The 12,500-nt window shown below is 47.5% G+C and overlaps 1 protein-coding gene across 2 annotated transcripts in view; it reads right to left on the bottom strand.

The window, feature by feature from the left end:
• WIPF2 (WAS/WASL interacting protein family member 2) overlaps window positions 1-12,098 on the bottom strand; it is a 68,753-nt gene extending 56,655 nt beyond the window's left edge. Inside the window, exons 1-2 of one of the 2 annotated variants that reach the window (XM_050762758.1) lie at window positions 11,924-12,098; window positions 10,882-11,006 (exon numbers count right to left, since the gene is read on the bottom strand). The gene's annotated coding sequence lies outside the window, so the exon portion shown is untranslated. The remainder of the gene's footprint in view (window positions 1-10,881; window positions 11,007-11,923) is intronic. The other variant, XM_050762757.1, reaches the window with a different exon arrangement.
• Window positions 12,099-12,500: the final 402 nt, after the last annotated feature.

The following is a 12,500-nucleotide window of genomic DNA, read 5'->3' as shown; positions in this document are numbered from 1 at the left end:
AAAGGCTTGAAAGAAAACTTAAACAGATGCTCCATAAAATGCTGATCCAGACTTCACATGGAGAGAAGTGTCATGCCTCATTTCAAAGATAATATATTAAGTCCCAACTCACCACAGATAATCTAATAACAAAGCTATGACTTCCATTGTCAAGGAGTCTCTTCTCTTGCATTCTAATACCCTTAAGCCATCAGAAACACAGATGCTCCTTGCTGAAATGCTAGAAAATTTGCACATTTCCGTCCCTTGATTACTAGTGATATGCTGCTAAGTCAAGAGTCTACTTTAAGTTATAAAAACAGGGCAAGCTAATCCCATTAAACAAGAAAGATACTAAATCAAACAGGACCATCTGGGTTTTGAGTACTGTGATTTCTGAACAAAAGTCAATGTACTTGCAGGTAAAAAACGCTTTCATATACTCAGAATTATAATGGCCCTTGGGCTACCTTGTGTGCCCAACAAGACTTACATGTCGTGCTAAGACATATGGTCTAGATGACGGGTATGACAGAATACTATATTCATCGGTTCAAAATAAGAACATCTGTTCTCTCTCTAGCACCATGAAGATTATTTTTAAAACAGTCAACATTCCCTAACAGTAAATAGGTTTTTTCTTTTCTTTTTTTTTTTTTGGAGACAGACTCTCACTGTCGCCCAGGCTGGAGTGCAGTGGTGCGATCTCGGCTCACTGCAAGCGCCGCCTCCCGGGTTCACGCCATTCTCCTGCCTCAGCCTCCCGAGTAGCTGGGACTACAGGCGCCAGCCATCACACCCGGCTAATTTTTTGTATTTTTAGTAGAGACGGGGTTTCACCGTGCTAGCCATGATGGTCTCCATCTCCTGACCTCGTGATCCGCCCGCCACAGCTTCCCAAAGTCTTTTTTTTTTTAAACACTCCTCCCTGCTCCTCCCCCTAAAAGTAAATTGGTTTTCTGTTTCCTAAATAGTAAGTCTGGTAAACTAATAATCCCATCATCCCCCATAATCTAAGAATTGTTCCCCAATAATCCTAATCTCCAAACAATTTCTAAGATCCTAAAATTTTAAGAGCTAATCCAGCCATCCAAGTTTGATTTGCAGGACCTAAGAGAAATCAAGACTAAAAGAATAGGTTTTATCCAGGAAAGTTCTTGTAAAAACTGTTTCACTGCACAAGCATCAGACTTCTTTATGATACTGATGGTCTCATCATCTAGTAAATTAAAGAACTGAAAGGATGGGCCAGGCGTGGTGACTCACGCCTGTAATCCCAGCACTTTGGGAGGCCAAGGTGGGTGGATCATGAGGTCAGGAGTTTGAGACCAGCCTGACCAACATGGTGAAACCCCGTCTCTACTAAAAATACAAAAATTAGCTGGGCATGGTGGCGGGCACCTGTAATCCCAGCTACTCAGGAGGCTGAGGCAGGAGAATTGCTTGAACCTGGGGGGCGGAGGTTGCAGTGAGCCGAGATCGCACCACTGCATTCCAGCAAGACTCCATCTCGAAAAAAAAAAGAACTGAAAGGGAAAAAAAAAAAAAAAGCTCTAGAGGCTGACCTCAAAATTCACTATGCTATTACTCTTTTAGTTGTTTTTTGAAACAGGGTCTCACTCTGTCTCCGAGGCTGGAGTGCAGTGCTACTGCAACATCTCACAGCAACCTCCCTCTCCTGGGACTCAAGTGATCCTCCTACCTCAGGCCAGGAATTCCATACCAGCTTGGGCAACAAAGTGAGACCTCATGTCTACAAAAAATTTTAAAAATTAGCCAGACGTTGTGCACACACCTGTGGTCCCAGCTACACAAGAGGCTGAGGTGGGAGGATTGCTTGAGCCCAGAAAATCAAGGCTACGGCCGGGCGCGGTGGCTCAAGCCTGTAATCCCAGCACTTTGGGAGGCCGAGATGGGCGGATCACGAGGTCAGGAGATCGAGACCATCCTGGCTAACACGGTGAAACCCCGTCTCTACTAAAAAATACAAAAATCTAGCCGGGCGAGGTGGCGAGCGCCTGTAGTCCCAGCTACTCGGGAGGCTGAGGCAGGAGAATGGTGTAAACCCGGGAGGCGGAGGTTGCAGTGAGCTGAGATCCGGCCACTGCAGTCCAGCCTGGGTAACAGAGCGAGACTCTGTCTCAAAAAAAAAAAAAAAAAAAAAAAAGAAAAAAAAGAAAATCAAGGCTACAATGAACCATGTGTGCACCACTAAATTCCAGCCTGGATGACAGAGTGAGATTCTGTCTCAAAAAAAAAAAACAAAAAAAAGACCGAGAAAATTTGTTCACTGCCCTATCTGCATCCCCTGCATCCCCTACCACAGTACTTGGCACACAGCAGGAACTCAAAAGTTCTTGTTGAATAAATGAATAACAAACATCAAAGAAAATCAGCTTCAGCAATTCTACTTCTAAGAATTAACCCTACAGATACAGTCATACATGCAAAGAGCCAAGTGTATATGCTTCTTCACTGGGGCATAGTTTGCAATAGTAAAAGACTGGAAACACTATCCTATCAGTGTAGGGTAGGTGCCAAGTATCTTTATTGCTGATATGGAGTAACCACCAAAAGAGGTATAAAAACAAGCAAAAGGGCCAGGCGCAGTGGCTCACACCTGTAATCCCAGCATTTTGGGAGGCAGAGGCAGGCGGATCACCCAAGGTCGGGAGTTCGTGACCAGCCTGACCAACATGGAGAAACCCCATCCCTACTAAAACTACAAAATTAGCCAGGCACGGTGGTACATGCCTATAATCCCAGCTATTCAGGAGGCTGAGGGAGGAAAATCGCTTGAAACCTGGAGGCGGAGGTTGCAATGAGCAGAGATCGCGCTACTGCACTCCAGCCTGGGCAACAACAGTGAAACTCTATCTCAAAAACAATTTAAAAAAAGCAAAACAAAAAAAAAAAAAGCAAAAGACATAGATAATATTAACAGTGTGCTACTTTTTTTTTTTTTGAGACGGAGTCTCGCTCTGTCGCCCAGGCTGGAGTGCAGTGGACGGATCTCAGCTCACTGCAAGCTCCGCCTCCCGGGTTTACGCCATTCTCCTGCCTCAGCCTCCCAAGTAGCTGGGACTACAGGCGCCCGCCACCTCACCCGGCTAGTTTTTTGTATTTTTTAGTAGAGACGGGGTTTCACCGTGTTAGCAGGATGGTCTCGATCTCCTGACCTCGTGATCCGCCCGTCTCGGCCTCCCAAAGTGCTGGGATTACAGGCTTGAGCCACCGTGCCCGGCCTATTTTTTAAAAATGCAAGAAATATATATATTTGCTTTATATGTACCTGGTATCTCTGGAACAAATTTGTTTTTGTTACTTGCTTTGTTCTGTTTTGAGACAAGGTCTCGCTCTGTCACCCAGGCTGGAGTGCAGTGGCACAATTTCAGCTCACCGTTCTGCCTCCCAGGTTCAAGCGATTCTTGTGCCTTAGCCTCCCGAGTAACTGGGATTACAGGCGCACACCACCATGCCCCGCTAATTTTTATATTCTTAGCAGAGACATGGTTTCACCATGTTGGTCAGGCTGGTCTCAAACTCCTGACCTCAGGTGATCCGCCCGCCTTGATCTCCCAAAATGCTGGGATCACAGGCGTGAGCCACCGCACCCGGCCTTGAACAGATCTTAAGAAAATAATAATATGAGTTGCCTCTAGGAAGATGAACTGAATTGACAGGAAGACAAACGTAGATGTTTCCAAGGGCATTCACTATATACTTTCTTTTTCTTATCAGGTGACTTGATACATACTCCTTAGTGGATTCTGACTTCCATGGCCGCCATCCTCCTTATATACTTTTTTGTCTTTTAAATTTTGTATTATTTATTTAAAATACAAAATTTGTGGCCAGGCGCGGTGGCTCACGCCTGTAATCCCAGCACTTTGGGAGGGTGCGGCAGACAATCACGAGGTCAGGAGTTTGAGACCAGCCTGGCCAACATGGTGAAACCCCATCTTACTAAAAATACAAAAATTAGTCGGGCATGGTGGCGTACGCCAGTAATCCCAGCTACTCAGGAGGGTGAGGCAGGAGAATTGCTTGAGTCTGGGAGGCGGAGCATGCAGTGAGCCCAGATCATGCCACTGTACTCCAGCATGGCTGACAGAGCGAGACTCTGTCTGAAAAAAAAAATTAATAGGCTGAGCGTGGTAGTTTACACCTGTAATCCCAGCACTTTGGGAGGCCAAAGCGGGCAGATCACTAGGTAAGGGGTTCAAGACCAGCCTGGCCAACATGGTGAAACCCCGTCTCTACTAAAAAATACAAAAATTAGCTGGGCGTGGTGGCGTGCGCCTGTAATCTCAGCTACTCGAAAGGCTGAGGCAGCAGAATCGCTTGAACCCAGGAGGCAGAGGCTGCAATGAGATGTGATTGTGCCACTGCACTCCAGCCTGGGCGACACAGCGAGACTCAGTCTCAAAAATAATAATAATAATAACAATAATAAATTTAAAAAATGAAAAAAATAAAATTTGCTAAAAACAGTTCTGTCTTTTTTTTTTTTTTTTTGAGACAGAGCCTTGCTCTGTCACCCAAGCTGGAGTGCAGTGGCCGGATCTCAGCTCACTGCAAGCTCCGCCTCCCGGGTTTACGCCATTCTCCTGCCTCAGCCTCCCGAGTAGCTGGGACTACAGACGCCCGCCACCTCGCCTGGCTAGTTTTTTGTATTTTTCAGTAGAGACGGGGTTTCACCGTGTTAGCCAGGATGGTCTCGATCTCCTGACCTCGTGATCCGCCTGTCTCGGCGTCCCAAAGTGCTGGGATTACAGGCTTGAGCCACCGCGCCCGGCCTGTCCTTATTTCTAAGACAGGGAAAGAAACAGTTTAAATGTCTCACACCTGGATCTTAAATGATAAACATCCTCCCTACTGGCCGATCACTGGGAGGGCAGAAATGGAAGATGGAAAACTCACTTATCCACAAATCTCAGACATTGCATCCCATACTAGCATACTACCTTAGAAGAAAATTCCAAAGGCTGGGTACCAACTATCCCAATCTGAATACATATGGAGAATGTTTTCACAGAGGGATTATTGGAAGGAAAAAAAAAAGGATTATTCGATTCAGCATTTCCAGAAGCATAGAAAGTAGGTCAGTGAATTTGTACTTTAGAAATATCATAATTACTTGCTAAAAACAAATTATTTCCACTGAGGGGCCTCAAAATCCAAATGGCACTAAATTTGAACCCATGAAACTTAAGAAACTAAAATTTTTTTGAAAATCAATTATAATGGCTGAGCCCGGTGGCTCACACCTATAATCCCAGCACTCTGGGAGGCCGAGGAGGCCAGCGAATTGCTTGAGTCCAGAAGTTCAAGACCAGGCTGGGCAACATGGCAAAACCCCATCTCTACAAAAAATAAAAATTAGTGAGGCATGGTGGCGTGCGCCTGTAGTCCCAGCTACACAGGAGGCTAAAGTGGGAAGAACACCTGAGCCTGAGTCTGGGGAGGTCGAGGCTACGGATCGTACCGCTGCACTCCAGCCTGGGCAACAGAGAGAGATCCTGTCTCAAAATAAAAACGGAATGATCTTCACAATCCATCCCAAAACATATTGGAGATAACCCTACCTTTAGCTAACTATTCCCTGAAAAACAAGAGCGTATTTACTAAGTAGAACACATTATTGGACAGCTATTCCAAATTGCTCTAACTTTGCCAAGCCTAAATGGCAAGAAGAAACCAATTCCTGGCTCTCCTATTTGATAACTTACATACTTCTGCAGGCTCTTAAGCCAAACTAAGCCAACATCTTAAGAGAGTTAAGACTGAGGCCGGGCGCGGTGGCTCAAGCCTGTAATCCCAGCACTTTGGGAGGCCGAGACGGGCGGATCACTAGGTCAGGAGATCGAGACCATCCTGGCTAACACGGTGAAATCCCGTCTCTACTAAAAAATACAAAAAACTAGCCGGGCGAGGTGGCGGGCGCCTCTAGTCCCAGCTACTCAGGAGGCTGAGGCAGGAGAATGGCCCGAACCCGGGAGGCGGAGCTTGCAGTGAGCTGAGATCCGGCCACTGCACTCCAGCCTGGGCGACAGAGCGAGACTCCGTCTCAAAAAAAAAAAAAGAGAGTTAAGACTGACATAGTACATTAGCAAACACATCACCTTCTTTTCCTATTAACATTGTTGTTCCCCATAAAGGTCTATTCAGCACTTTTTTTAGTAGCCCTCCATAGATAATATGAAGAAATGCTCATAAATTTAGCCTGTAGTTCCTCAGGCTCAATGGCTTGAAAATGAGACAAGAGCCGGGCGCGGTGGCTCAAGCCTGTAATCCCAGCACTTTGGGAGGCCGAGATGGGTGGATCACGAGGTCAGGAGATCGAGACCATCCTGGCTAACACGGTGAAACCCCGTCTCTACTGAAAAATACAAAAAACTAGCCGGGCGAGGTGGCGGGCGCCTGTAGTCCCAGCTACTTGGGAGGCTGAGGCAGGAGAATGGCGTAAACCCGGGAGGCGGAGCTTGCACTCAAGCCCGGGCTACAGAGCAAGACTCCGTCTCAAAAAAAAAAAAAAAGAAAAAAAAAAAAAAAAAATGAGACAAGAAAAAAAATAGTTGGAAATACTGTCTTCTCTTCCACCATGCCCATGAAGCTAGGCAAAGGCAATGATTCCGCATTTAATCACTAGATGAATAAGAAACAGGCTTGAATTTAGAAGAAAGATAAAGGACTGCAAGAACATTCAGTAAAGAGTACTGCCTCTATTTCTTTGCAGAGCAGCTCTCAGGATCTGCCAATGAACCTCATTTTGACATGGAACGCCCCATCCACTCTAATCCAGGGCATATCCCTCAAGACACAGTCAGTCAACCGGAACTCTGCCAACTTTTGCTTGGGAGTTGTGTGAAGAACAGTAGCAACAAGAGCCTACTTTGAGAAGGAGATCAACAATCACACTCAAGAAGAAAAGAAGTTATTTGGCAAAGGGATGCATGTTGCCAAAATGTTAGTCACAGCTTTAAGGGCCCAGTTTGTGTCTCTACAACTATTCTTTGCTTTGACACAGTCCATTCTCTGACCCAGGAAACAGCTCAGCTTCTGTCACCCTCCCCATCTGAAGCAGTGAAGAATCCTTTCAATTTGGCAGTATCAAACTGTGACACAGACAAGATGTCCACCAGAGACTGAAAGGGGAGAAAAAATATGTAATTTGTCATTTTCCACACAGGACTGGCTCAAGCAGAGCAATGGAAAACTGTGACAGGATGGGAAAAATGGGAACTCATTACGTTACTGTAATCCCAGTTACTCGGGAGGCTGAAGCAGGAGGACTGCTTGAACCCAGGAGGCAGAGGTTGTGGTGAGTCGAGATTGTGCCACTGCACTCCAGCCTGGGCAACAAGAGAAAAAGTGTCCCAAAAAAAAAAAAAAAAAAAAACCAAAAAGGTACACTGTAGGTTGAAATAGCATAATATTAAGCAGGTTTTTACGCTGAAGCTGCCTAAACCAAGAGCCATGAATTCTGCTGTTATTTCAGAGCAGGAAAACAGACTAAAGCATACCAGGTCACTCTCCCAATCAGAGAGCCCAAGTAAAGAAAAGAACATTTAATAATTTTCTCTTCAACAGAACAAGACTTCTGTCTCTAGCCTTTTTTTTTTTTCTTTCTAAAAACACCTAGTGAGTCTAGAGTCTCTTCCCTTCGTAAAAGCCATCAGTAAAATCTGAAAACTCCAATGTTCACACCTCCCCTGCATTTCACCTTGGTGCTATCACATAACTTATCAGTACCAGCTAGGGTAAACACTACTCTAGTATCAAGTGTAAGGTGGAATTAGTAAATGACCAGCCTGGCCAACGTGGCAAAACCCCGTCTCTACTAAAAATACAAAAATTAGCCAGGCCCAGTGGTGCATGCCTGTAATCCCACCTACTTGGGAGGCTGAGCCAGGAGAATTGCTTGAACCCAGGAGACGAAGGCTACAGTGAGCCAAGATTGCGCCACTGCACTCCAGCCTGGGCAATATAGCGAGACTCTGTCTCAAAATAAATAAAAACACTGCATTCTACTAGTCTCCATCAATTGACTTCATTCATCTCCACCTTCCCCAACTCTTAACTTCCCTATCTTCATCTTGATGGCAACCAACACAATGTAACACAATATGAAATTTTTACTTTTAAAAGTTGACACTAGTAAGAATTTAAAAACTGAACATGCGGCCGGGCGCGGTGGCTCAAGCCTGTAATCCCAGCACTTTGGGAGGCCAAGACGGGCGGATCACGAGGTCAGGAGATCGAGACCATCCTGGCTGACACGGTGAAACCCCGTCTCTACTAAAAAAAATACAAAAACTTAGCCGGGCGAGGTGGCGGGCGCCTGTAGTCCCAGCTACTCGGGAGGCTGAGGCAGGAGAATGGCGTAAACCCGGGAGGCGGAGCTTGCAGTGAGCTGAGATCCGGCCAGTGCACTCCAGCCTGGGCGACAGAGCGAGACTCCGTCTCAAAAAAAAAAAAAAAAAAAAAAAAAAAAAACTGAACATGCAGCCAGGTGTGGTGGCTCATGCCTGTAATCCCAATGCTTTGGGAGGCCGAGGCGGGTGGATCACCTGAAGTCAGGAGTTCAAGACCAGCCTGACCAAGGTAGTAAAACCCCATCTCTACTAAAATACAAAAAATTAGCCAGGCATGGTGGTGCATGCCTACAGTCCCAGTTACTTGGGGGACTGAGGCAGGGGAATCACTTGAATCCGGGAGGCGGAGGTTGCAGTGAGCCAAGATTGTGCCATTCCACTCCAGCCTGGGCAACAGGACTGAAACTCTGTCTCAAAAAAAAAAAAAAAAAACACTGAACATGCATCAAATCAAAACCAGTTCTTCCCTGGCTGGCATGCAGACACACACACACACACACACACACACACACACACACACACACAGCAGCAGCAAGGCTGAGAGGAAGAAACTCATGTTTCCTTTTTTTGTCTTTGTTGTTGTTGTTGAGGTGGAGTTTTGTTCTTGTTGCCCAGGCTGGAGTGCGGTGGCACGATCTCAGCTCACTGTAAACTCCACCTCCCCAGGTTCAAGCAATTCCCTGCCTCAGCCTCCCAGGTAGCTGAGATTACAGGGGCCCACCACCATGCTCAGCTAATTTTTGTATTTTAGTACAGACCGGGTTTCACCATGTTGGTCAGGCTGGTCTCGAACTCCCGACCTCAGGTGATCCACCGCCTTGGCCTCCCAAAGTGCTGGGATTATCGGCATGAGCCAGCATGCCCGGTCTTGTTTTTCTTTAAGAGACAGGTCGGCCAGGTACGGTGGCACACGCCTGTTATCCCAGTACTTTGGGAGGCTGAGGTGGGCGGATCACAAAGTCAGGAGTTCGAGACAGCCTGGCCAATATGGTGAAACCCTGTCTCTACTAAAAATATAAAAATTAGCTGGGCGTTGTGGCACATGCCTGTAATCCCAGATACTCAGGTGGTTGAGGCAGAAGATTCGCTTGAACCTGGGAGGCGGAGGTTGCAGTGAGCTGAAATCACGCCACTGCACTCCAGCCTGGGCAAGAGAGCGAGACTCTATCTTAAAAACAAAAAAAGAGAGAGAGAGAGACGGGGTCTTGCTATGTTGCCCAGAGTGGTCTTGAACTCTTAGGCTCAAGCAATCCTCCTGCCTCAGCCTCCCAAGCAGCTGGGATTACAGACAGGTGTACCATTGTGTGTCTTCTAAATATCAATATCGCAGTCTCGTTTTCAGACATCACTTCTATGCAACCACTTTAAAGATCCCATGTGTTAACACAAACTTTTAGAGGCAGGGACAGATGAGACCTATATTTCAAAGGGGAAAAAAATGAGAGTTTAATAATTTGCCTTGAAGTTATTTACTAAATCCATAGGTAGGCTAAAACTGTCCTTACTCCCTGAAGTTCTCTTCTGATTTGTAAAAGGAGAACAGAATAGCCAAAAACATTCAGTAAGACAGTCAAAAACCAAAACCGTAAGGCAAAAATAACAGCATGAAAAAGGATGGGGACCCTGGGAGAGCCCAAAGCAATAACAAATTATTCAAGTCCTTTAAAAAATATGAATTCTGGGCCGGGCGCGGTGGCTCAAGCCTGTAATCCCAGCACTTTGGGAGGCCGAGACGGGCGGATCACAAGGTCAGGAGATCGAGACCATCCTGGCTAACACGGTGAAACCCCGTCTCTACTAAAAAATACAAAAACCTAGCCGGGCGAGGTGGCGGTCGTCTGTAGTCCCAGCTACTCGGGAGGCTGAGGCAGGAGAATGGCGTGAACCCGGGAGGTGGAGCTTGCAGTGAGCTGAGATCCGGCCACTGCACTCCAGTCTGGGCGACAAAGCGAGACTCTGTCTCAACAAAAAAAAAAAAAAAAAAAAAAAATGAATTCTGGCTGAGCGTGGTGGCTCATGCCTGTAATCCCAGCACTTTGGGAGGCCGAGGTGGGCGGATCACGAGGTCAGGAGATAGAGACCAGCCTGGCTAACACAGTGAAACCCCGTCCCCACCAAAAATACAAAAAGAAAAATTAGCTGGGTGTGGTGGTAGGCGCCTGTAGTCCCAGCTACTCGGGAGGCTGAGGTAGAAGAATGGCTGTGAACCCGGGAGGCAGAGCTTGTAGTGAGCTGAGATCGCACCACTGCACTCCAGCCTGGGCAACTGAGCAAGACTCTGTCTCAAAAAAAAAAAAAAAAAAAAAACGAATTCTGGGCCAGGCACAGTGGCTCATACCTGTAATCCCAGCACTTTGGGAGGCCAAGGCAGGAGGATCACTTGAGCCCAGGAATTCTAGACCAGTCTGGACAACAGAGCAAGACTCTGTCTCCAACAACAACAATAAAACACACACACACACACACACACACATATATATATATACACACACACACATATGTTAGGCAGGAGTAGTGGCCACACCTGTGGTCCCAGCTATTGGAGAGACTGAGGTGGGAGGATCACTTTGAGCCCGGGAGGTCAAGGTTTCAAGAAGCCATGATCATGCCACTGCACTCCAGCCTGGACGACAGAGTGAGACCACGTCTCTTAAAAGAAAAAAAAAAAAAAAAATTCCGTCACATACCAGTTCCTTGCCCCAATGTTATCTTTAAGAACTTTCCTTCCTGATCAAAAACTCGACCATACACACTCATGCTGAACACTTTAAGATTTCCATCTTGGCCGGGCGCAGTGGCTCACACCTGTAATGCCAGCACTCTTGGAGGCCAAGGTGGGAAGATCGCTTGAGCCCAGGAGTTCAAGACGACCAGTCTGAGCAACATTGCCAGACCCCACCTTTAAAAAAAAAAAAAATTCCATCTTCCCTCACTTCACACCACTTCAACATGAACCCTCAACTCCAGACGTTCCAATGCGTTTCTCAACATTCTCAATCCGACCTTTAACTCGATTCTGATTCCTTTTCAACGAATGTTCTCAAGATTCCCTCTGGTGTAAGCAGTTTCCCGAGCCATCTTCCCAAACGCTAGCTTCCACTTAACTCAATCCCCAAAATGTCACACTGGACTCCTCACTCACAGCATCCTGCTAATCAGCTGTTCCCAACAGGTCTTCCGTTCCCGTCTCCCTCTTTGCGCACGATTACCTCGTTCCTCACCCTGAGCTGCCGCCTTACCTCACCCAATCCTTCAGGAGCCCTTATTACCTGTCTCTCAAAAACCTTCCTCCCCATTTTCCCAGTCCGCGCTAGCCCCATACCAATACCCGACCACTCCTCCCCAGATTCCCCACGCCCTCTCTCCTCCAGGTTCTTCCGATTCAGTCCCCAGGCCCCCCGCCCCTCAGGCCCCGCCCCCAAGACCCCTCTCTCCCTCCGGCCCCTCCTCTAATGCCCCCTCTCTTCTCAAGCCCCGCCCCCAGTCCCCCTCCCCCCGGCTTTCCTCCCACTCAGGTCCGCAGGTCATTTCAGCGACTGACCCAGCCGCCCCGGCCTCTTTCCGACCTGGCCACAGCTGCTCTGGGAGCGAATCCTCCGCCGCCTACGCTCCGGCTTCGTCCTGCCCTGCTCGCCCCCCGGCAAGCTCTCTTTCTCGCCGCCGCCGCCGCCCCTTTTGCCAACCCGGAAATGGATCTGCTCCCACCGTCCCCAGCGTCCGCGAACAAAATGGAGGCGGGGGAAAAAGGAGGAGGGAGCAGGGAGCGAAGAGACGCGGGACGCATGCGCCCCTGGGAAGCCCGCCCCCTGCCTGCCCACGTAAAGGCGGAAGCGGTTGAGTGGCCGCCATCTTGGGAAGGTCACAAGAATGCCGCTTACCAGTTAAAACCTGGGTTTGCAACTTTAGCTGCAATTGGAATCACCTGGCAGATTTAAATAACTATGATGCCTGGTTCCCACTCCTGGAAATTCTAATTTAATTCTGGGGTGCAGCCTAGGCATCAGGAAATTGTGGCAGGTGATTGTAACGTGTTGCCAAGGTGGAGAACACTGAGCTAAACAGTCATTGTTGAATATACTCCTTTCGTCTTTAATCCGCCCCACACACACACACTTTCCCCGCTAAATATCCTTCCTTAATCTC

The sequence above is a fragment of the Macaca thibetana genome, chromosome 16, assembly GCF_024542745.1.
Source record: "Macaca thibetana thibetana isolate TM-01 chromosome 16, ASM2454274v1, whole genome shotgun sequence".
Taxonomy (NCBI): domain Eukaryota; kingdom Metazoa; phylum Chordata; class Mammalia; order Primates; family Cercopithecidae; genus Macaca; species Macaca thibetana.
The sequence above is the reverse complement of the archived record's forward strand: the minus strand, read 5'-3'. Positions and strand labels throughout refer to the sequence as shown.